Genomic DNA, 17,641 nt, shown 5'->3' with positions numbered 1-17,641 from the left:
ATGTGTTAAAAAATGTTTATACTCCCACCAGAAATATACAAGGGTTTTGGTGGTTCCACACCCTAGCCAGCATTTTATGATGTCAACTAAATGTTTTGATTTTAGCCATTTTTGAGGATGTGTTGGTATTTCGTGGTTCTAACTTGCATTTTTCTCTGACTAATAATATTGAGCATTTGCATGTGAGTATATGGCCTTTTATATACCCTTTTTTGCAGGGCACCTGTTAAGGCGTTTGCTTATTTTTTTTTTTTTACTATACTTTAAGTTCTAGCATACATGTGCTGAATGTGCAGGTTTGTTACATAGGTATACATGTGCCATGGTGGTTTGCTGCACACATCAATCTGTCATCTACATTAGGTTTTTCTCCTAATACTATCCCTCCCCTTTCCCCCCATCCTCTAACAGGCCCCAGTGTGTCATGTTCACCTCCCTGTGTCCATGGGTTCTCAATGTTCAACTCCCACTAATGTGTGAGAGCATGTGGTGTTTAGTATTCTGTTTCCGTGTTAGTTTGCTGAGAATGATGGTTTCCAGCTTCATCCATGTCCCTGCAAAGGACATGAACTCATCCTTTTTTGTGGCTGCATAGTATTCTATGGCATAAGTGTGCCACATTTTCTTTATCCAGTCTATCATTGATGGGCATTTGGGTTGGTTCCAAGTCTTTGCTATTGTGAATAGTGCTGCAATAAACATATATGTGCATGTGTCTTTATAGCAGAATGATTTATAACCCTTTGGATGTATAGCTGGTAACGGGATTGCTGGGTCAAATGGTATTTCTGGTTCAACATCCTTGAGCAATCACCATACTGTCTTCAAGAATGGTTGAACTAACTTACACTCCAAATAACAGTGTAAAAGCATTCCTATTCCTCCACATCCTCACCAGCATCTGTTGTTTCCTGATTTCACATCCCTTGTAAGTTGTATTCTTAGGTATTTTATGTTGTTTGTAGCAATTGTGAATGGGAGTTCACTCATGATTTAGCTCTCTGTATGTCTATTATTGGTGTATCGGAATGCTTGTGATTTTTCACATTGATTTTGCATCCTGAGACTTTGCTGAAGTTGCTTATCTCCTTGAGTTTTGGGGCTGAGACTATGCGGTTTTCTAAATATAAAATCATGTCATCTACAAACCGAGACAATTCGACTTTGTCTCTTCCAATTTGAATACATTTTATTTCTTTCTCTTGCCTGATTGTCCTGGCCAGAACTTCCAATACTATGTTGAATAGCAGTGGTGACAGAGTGTATCCTTGTCTTGTGCTGGTTTTCAAAGGGAATGCTTTCAGCATTTGCTTATTCACTACGATATTGGCTGTGGGTTTGTCATAAATAGCTGTTATTATTTTGACATACATTCCATCAATACCTAGTTCATTGGGTGTTTTTAGCATGAAGAGGTGTTGAATATTATTGAAGGTCTTTTCTGCATCTATTGAGATTATCATGTAGTTTTTGTTATTGGTTCTGTTTATGTGATGGATTATGTATATTGATTTGCATATGTTGAACCAACCTTGTATCCCAGGGATGAAGCCGAGTTGATTGTGGTGGATAAGCTTTTTGATGTACTGCTAGATTCTGCTTGCCAATATTTTATTGAGGATTTTCGCATCAATGTTCATTGGGGATATTGGCCTGAAATTTTCTTCCTTTTGTTGTTGTCTCTCTTTCAGGTTTTGGTATCAGGATGATGCTGGCCTCATAAAATGAGTTAGGGAGGAGTCCCTCTTTTCTATTGCTTGGAATAGTTTCAGAAGGAATGGTACCAGCTCCTCTTTTTACCTCTGGTAGACTTCAGCCATGAATCCATCTGGTCCTGGACTTTTTTTGGGTGGTAGGCCATTAATTATTGCCTCAATTTCAGAACTTGTTATTGCTCTATTCAGAGATTTGACTTCCTTCAGTTTGATACTGGGAAGGTGTATGTGTCCAGGAATTTATCCGTTTCTTCTAGATTCTAGTTTATTTGCATAGAGTTTATAGTATTCTCTGATGATAGTTTGTATTTCTGTGGGAATGGTGGTGATATCCCCTTTATCATTTTTTATTGTGTCTATTTGATTCTTCTCTCTTTTCTTCATTAGCTGGTTAGCAATCTCTCTTTTGTTAATCTTTTCAAAAACCAGCTCCTGGATTCATTGATTTTTTTTTTTTTTTTTTTTTGAAGGGTTTTTCAGTTCTCTATCTCCTTCTGCTCTGAAGTTAGTTGTTTCTTGTCTTCTAGCTTTTGAATTTGTTTGCCCTTCTTTAGTTCTTTTAATTGTGATGTTAGGGCATCAATTTTAGATCTTTCCAGATTTCTCATGTGGGGATTTAGTGGTATAAATTTCCCTTTACACACTGCTTTAGTTGTGTCCCAGAGATTCTGGTACATTGTGTCTTTGTCCTCATTGGTTTCAAATAACTTATTTATTTTTGCCTTAATTTTGTTATTTACCCAGTAGTCATTCAGGAGCTGGTTGTTCACTTTCCATATAGTTGTGCAGTTTTGAGTGAGTTTCTTAATCTTGAGTTCTAATTTGATTGCACTGTGGTCTCAGAGACTGTTTGTTATGATTTCCATTCTTTTGCATTAGCTAAGCAGTGTTTTATTTTTAATTATGTGGTCAATTTTAGAATAAGTGTGATGTGGTGCTGAGAAAAATGTATATTTTGTTGATTTCAGGTGGACAGTTCTGTAGATGTCTATTGGGTTTCCTTGTTCCAGAGTTGAATTCAAGTCCTGAATATCCTGTTAATTTTCTGTCTCATTGATCCGTCTAATATTGACAGTGGGTGTTAAAGTCTCCCACTATTATTGTGTGGGAGTCCAAGTCTCTTTGTAGGACTCTAAGAACTTGCTTTATGAATCTTGGCGCTTCTGTATTGCATGCATATATATTTAGGATAACTAGCTCTTCTTGTTGCATTGATCCCTTTATCGTTGTATAATCTCCTTCTTTGTGTTTTTTGATATTTGTTGGTATAAAATCTATTTTATCAGAGACTAGAATTGTAACCCTTGCTTTTTTTTTTTTTCTTTCCATTTTCTTGGTAAATATTCCTCCTTCCCTCTATTTTGAGCCTATATGTATCTTTGCACATGAAATGGGTCTCCTGAATACAGCACACTGATGGGTCTTGACTCTTTATTCAATTTACCAGTCTGTGTCTTTTAATTGGGGGCATTTAGTCCATTTACATGTAAGGTTAATATTGTTATGTGTGAATTTGATCTTGTCATTATGATGCTAGCTGTTTATTTTTCTCATTAGTTGATGCAGTTTCTTCAGAGTGTCAATGTTGTATACATTTTGGTATGTTTTTGCAGTGACTGTTACTGATTTTCCTTTCTATATTTAGTGTTTCCTTCAGGAGCTCTTGTAAGGCATGCTTGGTGGTGACAAAAATCTCTCAGCATTTGCTTGTCTGTAAAGGATTTTATTTCTCCTTCAGTTGTGAAGTTTAGTTTGGCTGGATATGAAATTCTGCATCAAAAATTCTTTTCTTTAGGAACGTTGAATATTGGCCCCCACTTTCTTCTGGCTTGAAGGGTTTCTGCAGAGAGATCTGCTGTTAGTCTGATAACCTTCTTTTCGTGGGTAACCTGACCTTTCTCTCTGGTTGCCCTTAACATTTTTTCCTCATTTCTACTTTGGTAAATCTGACAATTGTATGTCTTGGGGTTGCTCTTCTTGAGAAGTATTTTTGTAGTGTTCTCTGTATTTCCTGGAATTTGAATGTTGGCTTGTCTTGCTAGGCTGGGGAAGTTCTGCTGGATAATATCCTGAAGTGTATTTTCCAATTTGGTTCGTTTTTTTCTGTCACTTTCAGATACAACAATAAAACATAAGTTTTGTCTTTTCACATAGTCCCATATTTCTTGGAGACTTTGTTTATTCCTTTTTATTCTTTTTTTTCTCTAATCTTGTCTTCACACTTTATTTCATTAAGTTGATCTTCAATCTCTGATATCCTTTCTTCCACTTGATCAATTTGGCTATTGATACTTGTGTATGATTCAGGAAGTTCTCACGCTGTGTTTTTTAGCTCCATCAGGTCATTTATGTTCTTCTCTAAACTGGTTATTCTAGTCAGCAGTTCCTGTAACCTTTTATCAAGGTTCTTAGCTGTCTTCCATTGGGTTAGAACATGCTCCTTTAGTTCAAAGGAGTTGGTTATTACCCACCTCTGAAGCCTATTTCTGTCAATTTGTCAAACTCATTCTTCATCCAGTTTTGTTGCCTTGCTGGCAAGGAGTTGTGATCCTTTGGAGGAGAAGAGGCATTGTGGTTTTAAAATTTTCACTCTTTTATGTTGGTTTTCCTCATCTTCATGGACTTACCCGTTTTGGTCTTTTATGTTGGTGACCTTAAGATGGGGTTTTTGCAAGGACGTCCTTTTTGTTGATGTTGATGTTGATGCTATTGCCTTCTGTTTGTTAGTTTTCCTTCTAACAGTCAGGTGCCTCTGCTGCAGGTCTGCTGGAGTTTGCTGGAGGTCTGCTCCAGACCCTGTTTGACTCGGTATCATCAGTAGAGGCTGCAGAACACCAAAAATTGCTGCCTGCTTTTTCATCTGGAAGCTTCCCAGAGGGTCACCCACCAGATGCCAGCTGGAGGTCTCCTGTATGATGTGTCTGTCAACCCCTGCTGGGAGGTGTCTCTCACTTAGGAGGCATGGGGGTCAGGGACCAACTTGAGGAGGCAGTCTGTCCCTTAGCAGAGCTCAAGCGCTGTGCTGGCTCTCCAGAGCTGGCAGGTAGTCAGGTTTAAGTGTGCTGAAGCTGCACTCACACCTGCCCCTTCCCTCAGGTGCTCTGTCCCAGGGGGATGGGGGTTTTATCTATAAGTCCCTGACTGGGGATGCTGCCTTTCTTTCTGAGATGTCCTACCCAGAGAGGAGGAATTTAGAGAGGCAGTCTGGCTACAGTGGCTTCAAGGCGCTGGGGTAGGCTCCACCCAGTTTGAACTTCCTGGTGGCTTTGTTTACACTGCCAGAGGAAAACTGCCTACTCAAGCCTCAGTAACAGCAGACGCCCCTTCCCGCACCAAGCTGGAGCATTTCATGTTGACTTCAGCCTGCTGTGCTGGCAGCGAGAATTTCAAGCCAGTGGATCTTAGCTTGCTGGGCTCTGTCGGGGTGGGATTCACTGAGCTAGATGACTCGGCTCCCTGGCTTTAGCCCCCTTTCCAGCGGAGTGAAGGGTTCTGTCTTGCTAGCATTCCAGGCACCACTGGGATAGGAAAAATATATATATATAAAATAAAAAATTCTATGGTACTTCTAGTTCTAGATCTTGAGGACTCGTCATAACTGTTTTCCATAATGGTTGGACTAGTTTACAAATCCCACCAACAGTGTAAAAGTGTTCCTATTTCTCCAATACTCCCCATTACTGGTATATACCCAAAGGATTATAAATCATGCTGCTATAAAGACACCATGCACGAGTATGTTTATGCGGCACTATTCACAATGCAAAGACTTGGAATCAACCCAATTCCATCTTGACAGACTGGATTAATGAAAATGTGGCACATATACACCATGCGAATACTATGCAGCCATAAAAAAAGGATGAGTTTGGCATCCTTTGTAGGGCCATGGCAGTGAGCTGGAACCACATTCCTCAGCAACTATCACCAAGAAACAGAACACCAAACACCGATGTTCTCATTCATAGGTGAACTGAACAATGGATCACCTTGGACTCGGGAAGGGGAACAATCACACCACTGGGGCCTATCATGGCGGAGAGGGAAGAGGGGAGGGATTGCATTGGGAGTTATACTGATGTAAATGATGAAGGTGATGGGTGCTGATGAGTTGATGGCTGCTGAGAGTTGATGGGGTTGCTGCAGAGTATGAATGGGTCGCAGACACACCAAACATGGCACAAGTATACATATGCAACAAACCTGCTCGTTGTGCACATGTACCCTAGACCTTAAAGTATAATAATAATAAAATAAAATAAAATAAATAAAAAAAATAAAAAAATCCTGTAGAGCTAGCTCAGCATCTGACAAAATGGCCACCCAGTTTTGTGCTTAGAATCCTGGACCCTGGTGGTGTAGCTACCTGAGGGAATCTCCTGGCCTGCAGGTTGTGAAGACCATGGGAAAAGCATGGTATCAGGGTGAGATAGTGCTGTTTCTTATGGCACAGTCCCTCATGGCTTCCCTTGGCTAGGGTAGGGAGCTCCCCAGCCTTGTGTGCTTTGTGGGTGAGGCAACAACCAAAGCTGCTTCTGCTCACCCTCCATGGGCTGCATCCACTGTCTAACCAGTCCCAGTGAGATGAACCAGGTACTGCAGTTGGAAGTGCAGAAATCAACCACCTTCTGCGTTGATATCATTGGGAGCTGCAGATTGGAGTGGTTTCTATTTGGCCACCTTGTCAGTCATCCTTGCTCATTCTTTGATTGTTTGTGTTTTAAGATTAAAAGATTTTTTTGGTTACACATTTTTTATTTTTGTTTCTTTTTGTTTATGTGTGTTTATTTTATTTCAAGTGAGATAAAATACCTTTGAAATTATAAATGGACAACTGATTAAGAAGAGGATATTTGAAAAAAATTAGAAAGTCAGTGTGATAAGACTAATCAGCTCAAGACAAACTGATTCTTCAATTAGTGTGGACCAGACTGACAGTCATGTACGAAATGATGTCTCTGTGTCAAGACAAAACAAAACAAAACAAAACAGAACAAAACAAAACAACAGCAACAAGAAAATGGAACAAAATCAACCAACCAATCCACAGTCCATTAAAAAAAGTATCATGCAAAAGTCAAAGATAATTTTCACTTACTGTATGGGGTTCATTTTGTAGGTCAATTATTATATAATCAAATAGTCAATTATTTTGTGTATTTCATGCAGCAAAATTTTGCAAAGTAATTCTGAGATCATTTGCTCCAAAACTACAGTTTCAACCAGAAACAAAGCAGAATGAATAAAACAGATTTCACTGACTTCTTTCTTTGTAAACTGAAGAGCTTACTATCATCAAGAATTTCTGTGAAAGATTTAAATATAGCAATGAAATTTTAAAAAATAATTCAAAGTAAGTCACAGGTATAGCAAAGACAGCCAGTTATCTTAAATAGATGACTTTGCTACAAATATCTTAAACTTGTAAGTGATACAGACAGGAGGCAGGGAAATGCTGGGTAGAAGAGGGTTGTTCCCTGGCAAAGGCCCCACCCACAAGCCTGGAAACCACGGTTCTAAATGAGAACATTTATCCCTGTTTTCCTTCCCAAATGTTACATTTTGGCCTTCCCCTCCCCCCATCCTGTGCCCATATAAACCCCAAACCTCAGCTGACAGAGAGACAAGCAGCTGAACATTGAGTGGAGAATAAGCCATTGAACATCAGAGACTGTAGACACACATGACAATTTCAGACAGCACAACTTTGGAGAGATGCCTGGGAGCAGATAGCTGAGCTTCAGGGAAAGATCACTTTCTTCCCACACCATCCCCTTTCCAGCTCCCTTTCAGCTGATAGCCACTTCCACTGATTTATAAAATCCTCCACATTCACCATCTTTCAAACCATTCATGCAACATGGTTCTTCCTGGACACTGAACAAGAACTGGGTACCAAGAGGGCAGGGTGCAAAAGGCTCTCACCTTGACTCTCCACTAATGGGTTAACTCTTAGCCATCAATGGATAGTAACGACTAAAAGACCATTGTTTGTAACACAAGCCGTCTGGGGCTTCAGAAGTCAAGAGCAAGTGCTAGATGATGCTGTGGGCCATAAGGGGTTTGTTCCTGCTAGCACCTAAAGGCACTCGCATAGGCTCCTGTACCCACTCACCTGCATGCTCCCCATCCTGCAAAGAGTTTGAGCTCTGGCAGAGCAAAAGGAGCCACAACCCCCCACCCCAACTGTCACGTGTGTCCATGTGAAGAGACCACCAACAGACTTTGTGTGAGCAATAAAGCTTTTAATCACCTGGGTGCAGGTGGGCTGAGTCTGAAAAGAGAGTCAGTGAAGGGAGATAGGGGTGGGGCAGTTTTATAGGATTTGTGTAGGTAGTGAAAATTACAGTCAAAGTGGTTGTTATCTGGTGGGCAGGGGCAGGGGTCACAAGGTGCTTGGCAGGGAGCTTCTGAGACTCATTGTCCAGAAGAAGGAATTACACAAGATAATGTCATTAGTTAAGGCAGGAACTGGCCCCTCACTCCTTTTGTGATTCTTCAGTTGCTTCAGGCCATCTGGATGTATACATGCAGGCTTGAGCTCAGAGGCCTGACATTCCTGTCTTCTCATATTAATAAGAAAATAAAACAAAATAGTGAAGTGTTGGGGCAGCAAAATTCTTGGGGTGGTATGGAAACAAAATGTGTGATGTTTCTCAGGGCTGCTTCAAGCGAGATTTGGGGTGGAATGGGAACCTAGAGTGGGAGAGATTAAACTGAAGAAAGATTTTGGGGTAAGGTGTGATATTGTGGGGTTGTTAGAAGGAGCATTTGTCTTATACAATGATTGATGATGGGCTGGATGTGGTTTTGCATGAATTGAGGAAGTAAACAGAACACACAAGGTCTGAATAAGAAAAGTAGAAAACAGGTATTAAAGGACCAAGAATGGGAGGATTCAGGACATTCAATTAGAGAGTGCCTAAGAGGGTTCAGTGTAATTATTTGCTTGGTTGGTGAGTTTTGGGCTCTATCCTTAAGGGGTTTTTTTTTTTTTCTTATGTTGTCATATACCAGGCCAGATTGATTTAGGTAAAACAACACTCTTCATTTAAAATACACAAAGTCCTCCTTTTTTAGCAGTGAGTAAGTCGAGGCCTATTCCTGTCTTTTATGTTAATAAGAAAATAAAACAAAATAGTGGTGAAGTGTTGGTGTCTTGAGGGGAAGAGGAAGCTGGTCCTATTTGCAAACTAAATTTTGGGAGAAGAAAACTAGTGTGCATGTGCCTGTCCAATTAGTGGGTAAACACAGGTAGGTGGAGGAGCTACAGAGGAAGAAGAGACCTTTTGTAAAGCAAAGCTGGAAATGTAAAGTGAAAAGATGAGGAGAAAACTGGCCCTAAGGGACAGAAGTTGGAAGGCTAACTGCTTCTTTAGTTACCTTATTAGTATAAGCATAGCCTTGAGTGGTAGGATCTGATGCCTTTTGATGGCCCTTGCAGTGAATCACCCTAGCTTCCTTGGAAGTAGAGCAACTTTAAGAAGAGTTTTATTAAGGAGGCATTAATGATGGAGGACCCTGTGTAGTGAGGAAATTTTTTCTGCCTGTATAACAGCATGGTGGTGCAGGATATGGAAGGCATATTTAGAATTAGTATAAATATTGACATGTAGTCCCTTTGCAAGAGTGAGGACCTGAGTTAAGGTAATGAGTTTGGCTTTCTGAGAGTGGAGGGAAACAGAACAGAAACCTTAAGGATAGATGTGGAAGATACTATAGCATAGCCTGTGTTTGCTGGTGAGTGACAATTAGACCTGGTGGAACTGCCATAAATAAACCAAGTGTGATCAGGGTGAGGAACAGGAAAGAAGGAAATATGAGGAAATGGAGAGAATATCAGGTGGATCAAAGAGATTCAGTCACGGGGCCAGGAGTGGTATCACAAATAATGTGGGAGGCCAGATTGAAGTCTGGGCCAGGAACAATGGTAATTGTGGGAGACTCATNAGATTTTTTTGGTTACACATTTTTTATTTTTGTTTCTTTTTGTTTATGTGTGTTTATTTTATTTCAAGTGAGATAAAATACCTTTGAAATTATAAATGGACAACTGATTAAGAAGAGGATATTTGAAAAAAATTAGAAAGTCAGTGTGATAAGACTAATCAGCTCAAGACAAACTGATTCTTCAATTAGTGTGGACCAGACTGACAGTCATGTACGAAATGATGTCTCTGTGTCAAGACAAAACAAAACAAAACAAAACAGAACAAAACAAAACAACAGCAACAAGAAAATGGAACAAAATCAACCAACCAATCCACAGTCCATTAAAAAAAGTATCATGCAAAAGTCAAAGATAATTTTCACTTACTGTATGGGGTTCATTTTTGTAGGTCAATTATTATATAATCAAATAGTCAATTATTTTGTGTATTTCATGCAGCAAAATTTTGCAAAGTAATTCTGAGATCATTTGCTCCAAAACTACAGTTTCAACCAGAAACAAAGCAGAATGAATAAAAACAGATTTCACTGACTTCTTTCTTTGTAAACTGAAGAGCTTACTATCATCAAGAATTTCTGTGAAAGATTTAAATATAGCAATGAAATTTTAAAAAATAATTCAAAGTAAGTCACAGGTATAGCAAAGACAGCCAGTTATCTTAAATAGATGACTTTGCTACAAATATCTTAAACTTGTAAGTGATACAGACAGGAGGCAGGGAAATGCTGGGTAGAAGAGGGTTGTTCCCTGGCAAAGGCCCCACCCACAAGCCTGGAAACCACGGTTCTAAATGAGAACATTTATCCCTGTTTTCCTTCCCAAATGTTACATTTTGGCCTTCCCCTCCCCCCATCCTGTGCCCATATAAACCCCAAACCTCAGCTGACAGAGAGACAAGCAGCTGAACATTGAGTGGAGAATAAGCCATTGAACATCAGAGACTGTAGACACACATGACAATTTCAGACAGCACAACTTTGGAGAGATGCCTGGGAGCAGATAGCTGAGCTTCAGGGAAAGATCACTTTCTTCCCACACCATCCCCTTTCCAGCTCCCTTTCAGCTGATAGCCACTTCCACTGATTTATAAAATCCTCCACATTCACCATCTTTCAAACCATTCATGCAACATGGTTCTTCCTGGACACTGAACAAGAACTGGGTACCAAGAGGGCAGGGTGCAAAAGGCTCTCACCTTGACTCTCCACTAATGGGTTAACTCTTAGCCATCAATGGATAGTAACGACTAAAAGACCATTGTTTGTAACACAAGCCGTCTGGGGCTTCAGAAGTCAAGAGCAAGTGCTAGATGATGCTGTGGGCCATAAGGGGTTTGTTCCTGCTAGCACCTAAAGGCACTCGCATAGGCTCCTGTACCCACTCACCTGCATGCTCCCCATCCTGCAAAGAGTTTGAGCTCTGGCAGAGCAAAAGGAGCCACAACCCCCCACCCCAACTGTCACGTGTGTCCATGTGAAGAGACCACCAACAGACTTTGTGTGAGCAATAAAGCTTTTTAATCACCTGGGTGCAGGTGGGCTGAGTCTGAAAAGAGAGTCAGTGAAGGGAGATAGGGGTGGGGCAGTTTTATAGGATTTGTGTAGGTAGTGAAAAATTACAGTCAAAGTGGTTGTTATCTGGTGGGCAGGGGCAGGGGTCACAAGGTGCTTGGCAGGGAGCTTCTGAGACTCATTGTCCAGAAGAAGGAATTACACAAGATAATGTCATTAGTTAAGGCAGGAACTGGCCCCTCACTCCTTTTGTGATTCTTCAGTTGCTTCAGGCCATCTGGATGTATACATGCAGGCTTGAGCTCAGAGGCCTGACATTCCTGTCTTCTCATATTAATAAGAAAAATAAAACAAAATAGTGAAGTGTTGGGGCAGCAAAAATTCTTGGGGGTGGTATGGAAACAAAATGTGTGATGTTTCTCAGGGCTGCTTCAAGCGAGATTTGGGGTGGAATGGGAACCTAGAGTGGGAGAGATTAAACTGAAGAAAGATTTTGGGGTAAGGTGTGATATTGTGGGGTTGTTAGAAGGAGCATTTGTCTTATACAATGATTGATGATGGGCTGGATGTGGTTTTGCATGAATTGAGGAAGTAAACAGAACACACAAGGTCTGAATAAGAAAAGTAGAAAAACAGGTATTAAAGGACCAAGAATGGGAGGATTCAGGACATTCAATTAGAGAGTGCCTAAGAGGGTTCAGTGTAATTATTTGCTTGGTTGGTGAGTTTTTGGGCTCTATCCTTAAGGGGTTTTTTTTTTTTTCTTATGTTGTCATATACCAGGCCAGATTGATTTAGGTAAAAACAACACTCTTCATTTAAAAATACACAAAGTCCTCCTTTTTTAGCAGTGAGTAAGTCGAGGCCTATTCCTGTCTTTTTATGTTAATAAGAAAAATAAAACAAAATAGTGGTGAAGTGTTGGTGTCTTGAGGGGAAGAGGAAGCTGGTCCTATTTGCAAACTAAATTTTGGGAGAAGAAAAACTAGTGTGCATGTGCCTGTCCAATTAGTGGGTAAACACAGGTAGGTGGAGGAGCTACAGAGGAAGAAGAGACCTTTTGTAAAGCAAAGCTGGAAATGTAAAGTGAAAAGATGAGGAGAAAAACTGGCCCTAAGGGACAGAAGTTGGAAGGCTAACTGCTTCTTTAGTTACCTTATTAGTATAAGCATAGCCTTGAGTGGTAGGATCTGATGCCTTTTGATGGCCCTTGCAGTGAATCACCCTAGCTTCCTTGGAAGTAGAGCAACTTTAAGAAGAGTTTTTATTAAGGAGGCATTAATGATGGAGGACCCTGTGTAGTGAGGAAATTTTTTCTGCCTGTATAACAGCATGGTGGTGCAGGATATGGAAGGCATATTTAGAATTAGTATAAATATTGACATGTAGTCCCTTTGCAAGAGTGAGGACCTGAGTTAAGGTAATGAGTTTGGCTTTCTGAGAGTGGAGGGAAACAGAACAGAAACCTTAAGGATAGATGTGGAAGATACTATAGCATAGCCTGTGTTTGCTGGTGAGTGACAATTAGACCTGGTGGAACTGCCATAAATAAACCAAGTGTGATCAGGGTGAGGAACAGGAAAGAAGGAAATATGAGGAAATGGAGAGAATATCAGGTGGATCAAAGAGATTCAGTCACGGGGGCCAGGAGTGGTATCACAAATAATGTGGGAGGCCAGATTGAAGTCTGGGCCAGGAACAATGGTAATTGTGGGAGACTCATCAAAGAGTGAGTATAGCTGAAGGAGCTGGGGGTCAGAAAGTATATGCATCAGGTGTGAGGAAGAAAATATATTTTGGAAGTTATGAGAACTGTAGAGAGTGAGTTGAGCATAGTTTGTGATTTTGAGGGCCTCTGAAAGTATTAAAACAGCAGCAGCCACCACATGAGACATGAGGGCTAGGCTAAAACAGTAAGGTCAAGTTGTTTGGAAAGAAAGGCTACAGGGTGCAGTCCTGGCTCTTGTGTAAGAATTCTGACCACACAGCCCTGTACTTTGGCTGTGTGTAATGAAAACAGTTGGGATGTATTAGGGAGAGCTAGTGTGGGAGCAGCTTTTAGGGCTTTTTTTAAGGAATGGGAAGGGGAGTGGGGAAAGGATTTAGGATTTATGGGGTCAGTTAGGTTTCCTTTTGTGAGTTAGGACAATGGTTTAGTCAGGATAGCAAAGCCAGTTATTTAAAGGCAAAAGTACCCAACCATGCCTTGGTAGGAAAGGAGTTGTTGCTTTGTAGAAGGACTTGGGGTTTGGGAGATTATCCAGGCATGATCAGCTGGGAGAGCACATATGTTTTTATTTGAAGAATTATGCCAAGATAGGCAATGGATGAGGAAGAAATTTGGGCTTTGGAGGAGGATACAAGATATCTTTTTGAGAATAGATGTTGGAGGAGTAGGAGGGTATCCTGTTGGGAATATTTGCAGGAGGGGCTATAAAGTAGAAGGTCATCAAAATATTTAATAAGTTGAGAAGTAGTTGGACAGAAAGACAGTAAATCATGAGAAAGTACTTTACTGAAGTAATGGAGACTGTCCCTGGAGCCTTGTGGCAGTACAGCCTGGGTAAGTTGCTGAGACTGATGGGTGTCAGGGTCAATCCAAGTGAAAGCAAAGAGAGGCTGGGATGAAGAGTGTAAAGGAATCACAAGGAAAGTATCTTTGAGATCTAGAACAGAATAATAGGTTGTGGAGGGAGGTATTGAGGATAGGAGAATATATGTGTTTGGCACCACAGGGTGGATAGGCAAGACAATTTGGTTGATAAGGCACAGATCCTGAACTAACCTGTAAGACTTGTCCAGTTTTTGGACAGGTAAAATGGGGGAATTGTAAGGAGAGTTTATAGGCTTTAGAAGCCCATGCCATAGCAGGCGAGTGATAACAGGCTTTAAACTTTTTGAAGCCTGCTGTGGGATGGGATATGGGCATTGAGTGGGTTAAGGGTGATTAGGTTTTAATGGGATGATAAGGGGTGCATGATCAGTTGCCAAGGTAGGAGTAGAGGTATCTTATACTTGTGGATTAAGGTAGGGTGACACAGGGGAGGATGTGAAGGAGGATTTGAACTGGGGAAAATGGTGACAGTGAGGTATGGTTGTAGCCCAGGAATAGTCAGGGAAGCAGACAATTTAGTTAAAATGTCTCGACCTAATAAGGATGCTGGGCAGTTTGGGATAACTGAAAAGGAGTGCATAAAAGAATGTTGTCCAAGTTTGTACCAGAGTTGGAAAGTTTTAACAGATTTAGAAGCCTGGACATCAGTACCCACAACAGTTATGGAGGCAAGGGAAACACCCTTGAAAAGAAGGTAATGTGGAGTGGGTAGCTTCAGTATTGGTTTAGAAGGGGACAGACTTACTTTCTACTTTTAGAGTTATCCAAAGCATCTATGATAGTCCAGGAGGCTTTTGAGGCAATTGGGCAGCATCAGTCTTCAGCCGCTAAGCTGAGAAGATCTGGGAAGGAGTCAGTCAGAGAACCTTGGGCCAGAGTTCCCAGGGCTCTTGGAGTGGCTGCTGGGCGAGTTGGACAGTCTGATTTCCAGTGAAGTCCTACACAGATGGGATATAGCTTAGGAGAAATCCCGGGTTGTGGGCATTCCTTGGCCCAGTGGCCAGATTTCCAGCACTTGAAGCAAGATCCTGGGGGTGGAGGTCCTGGAGGAATGCCTGGCCACTGTGGTTCAGGTGCTTTGAAGTTCTTGCATGCTGGAGATGTGACTGGGGTTTGTCTCACAGTAGAGGCAAGTAATTGCAACTCTTCTCTATTATTGTACATGTTGAAGGTGAGGTTAATGAAGTCCTTTTGTGGGGTTTGAGAGCCAGAATCTAGTTTTTGCAACTTTTTGTAATGTTGGGAGTTGATTGGGTAATAAAATGTATATTGAGAATAAGACAGCCTTCTAGCCCCTCTGGGTCTAGGGCGGTAAAGCTTCTAAGGGTTGTTGCCAAATGGGCCATGAATTGGGCTGGGTTTTATATTTGATGAAAAGAGCCTAAACGCTAACTGATTTTTGCAGAGATCAGATTAAAAAAAAAGGAGCATTAACATTGACTATGCCTTCAGCTCCAGCCGCCTCTTTAAGAGGAAATTATTGGGCAGGAGGGGAAGGCTAGTCATGGAATGAAACTGTAAGCCAGACTGGGTGTGAGAAGGGGAGGTGATAAAAGGATTATAGGTGGGGGATTGAAGGCTGAGAAAGAATTGGGACCTGGGTCCGCCTGGCGAGGAGCAGCCTGGGGAAGAGGGGAGAGGTCAGATGGGCCTGTAAAAGGAGGACTCAAAGACTCAGAGCTTGGGGTGGAGACTGAAGGAACAGATGGGAGAAAAAGAAGGAAAATTTGGGACGAGTTGCATTGGGAGCAGAGACTAGGGAGGGACTGATGTAAAAAAGAATGCCTGGATGTCAGGCACCTCAGACCATTTTCCCATTTTACAACAAGAATTACCTAGATCTTATAGGATGGAGAAATCGAAAGTGCCATTTTCTGGCTATTTGGAAGCATTGCCGAGTTTTTTTTGGGGTCAAGCGGTATTGCAGAAGAAAATAAGGTATTTAGGTTTTAGGTCAGGGGTGAGTTGATGATGTTTTAAGTTCTTGAGAACACAGGCTAAGGGAGAAAAAGGAGGAATGGAGGGTGGAAGTTTGCCTCTAGTGAAGGAGGCAAGCCCAGAGAAAAGAGAGGGTAGAGACATGGAGGAGGGAGGAGGTTGATACTTGCCACCCTGGGGAGGTGGTGCTTGCCACCAAGGTGAAGTATCAAGGCAGGCATCCCTGTGGTGATCAGACACCTCTGAAATTTGGGTGAATAGTCAGGCAGTCATCTCCACAGTAATTAAACACCAAGGGAAGACTGTCTTCCGAGTCCTTAACCAGCGCAGAGTTTTGGGTTCACAGATAAAATGCATCTCCTCTCTCTCTACCAGAAAAGGAAAGGAACTGAAATTAAGGGAAGGGAGACATTTAACAGTGGTGCCAAAATTGAAAGGAGAAAGAGGTTGAGGGTTAGTGAGAGAGGTTGGAGAAGAGAGTAAAAAGAGGCTGCTTACTTGATATAAAATTGGTGAGATGTTCCTTGGGCTGCTTGGTCTGAGGACCTGATATCATAGGTGGACCTTTCTCACTGAGCAAAGAGCAGGAGGACAGGGGATTGATCTCAGTTCCCCCGATCCAAATGTCAGGTGCGTCCCTGTGAAGAGACCACCAACAGGCTTTGTGTGAGCAATAAAGTTTTTTAATCACCTGGGTGCAGGTGGGCTGAGTCCAAAAAGAGTGTCAGCAAAGGGAGATAGTGGTGGGGCAGTTTCATAGGATTTGTGTAGGTAATGGAAAATTACAGTCAAAGGGTTTGTTCCCTGGCAGGCAGGGGCAGGGGTCACAATGTGCTTGGTGGGTTCTTCTGAGACTCATTGTCCAGGAGAAGGAATTTCACAAGATAATGTCTTCAGTTAGGCAGGAACTGACCATTTTCACTTCTTCTGTGATTCTTCAGTTGCTTCAAGCCATCTGGATGTATACTGCAGGTTTGGGCTCACAGACCTCACACCCACCAGTTACAAATTCCATAGGGGAACAGGGAACTCTCCCATCTCATAAGCTACTACAAAATTGTAATTAGTACCATTGCATAATACATAGGATAACACAGATGAATGCAAGAATAAATACACATCCGTATATTTTATGTATTGAAGAATAAGATTATATGAAATTTTAATGTTTGGTAACCGTATGCTTTAAAATTTTCATGGTACATGATTTTTGTGAAAACAACTGTGTAGAAAAATAATTATTTATATAACATTTGAAATACATACAAATGAATGGTACAATTCTTAATATTTAAATAAGTTGGTAATCATCAGTACTGATGGTACAATAAATGATGATGAGGAGAACCACAAATATTTTGAGTCATGGAAAACTTGACTGTGGGTCAGGTGGGTGGCTCATTCCTGTAACTCCAGCACTTTGTGAGGCCAAGCAATTGGATCACTTGACTCCAAGAGTTTAAGACCAGCCTGGGCAACATGGTGAAACCCCATCTCTACTAAAAATACAAAAATATTAGCTGGGCATGGTGGCTCATGCCTGTAATCCCAGACACTACTACTCAGGAGGTTGAGGCACAAAAATTGCTTGAACCTGGGAGGCAGTGGTTGCAGTGAGTCAAGATCATGCCACTGCACTCCAGCCTGGGCAACTAAGGACTCTGTCTCAAAAAAAAAAAAAGAGAAAGAAAACTTGACTGTAAGCTCCACTTCTGCAATTGGCGGTACAAGGAAATCACAGACTCACGCCTCAAGAAACTGATAAAAACTATAAAAAATATAGTCAATTAAGTTCTCTGGAATGGTCTTATGGCAATACAGCAAATGAAGTAAAATTTATTAAATAATATCAACTAAAACTGAGAAATAGCAAGCCTATGGCATTTATTTTTATTTTTTTTCTTTTTTCTTT

The sequence above is a fragment of the Rhinopithecus bieti genome, unplaced genomic scaffold (assembly GCF_001698545.2).
Source record: "Rhinopithecus bieti isolate Rb0 unplaced genomic scaffold, ASM169854v2 scaffold_60991, whole genome shotgun sequence".
Classification (NCBI taxonomy): Eukaryota; Metazoa; Chordata; class Mammalia; order Primates; family Cercopithecidae; genus Rhinopithecus; species Rhinopithecus bieti.
The sequence above is the reverse complement of the archived record's forward strand: the minus strand, read 5'-3'. Positions refer to the sequence as shown.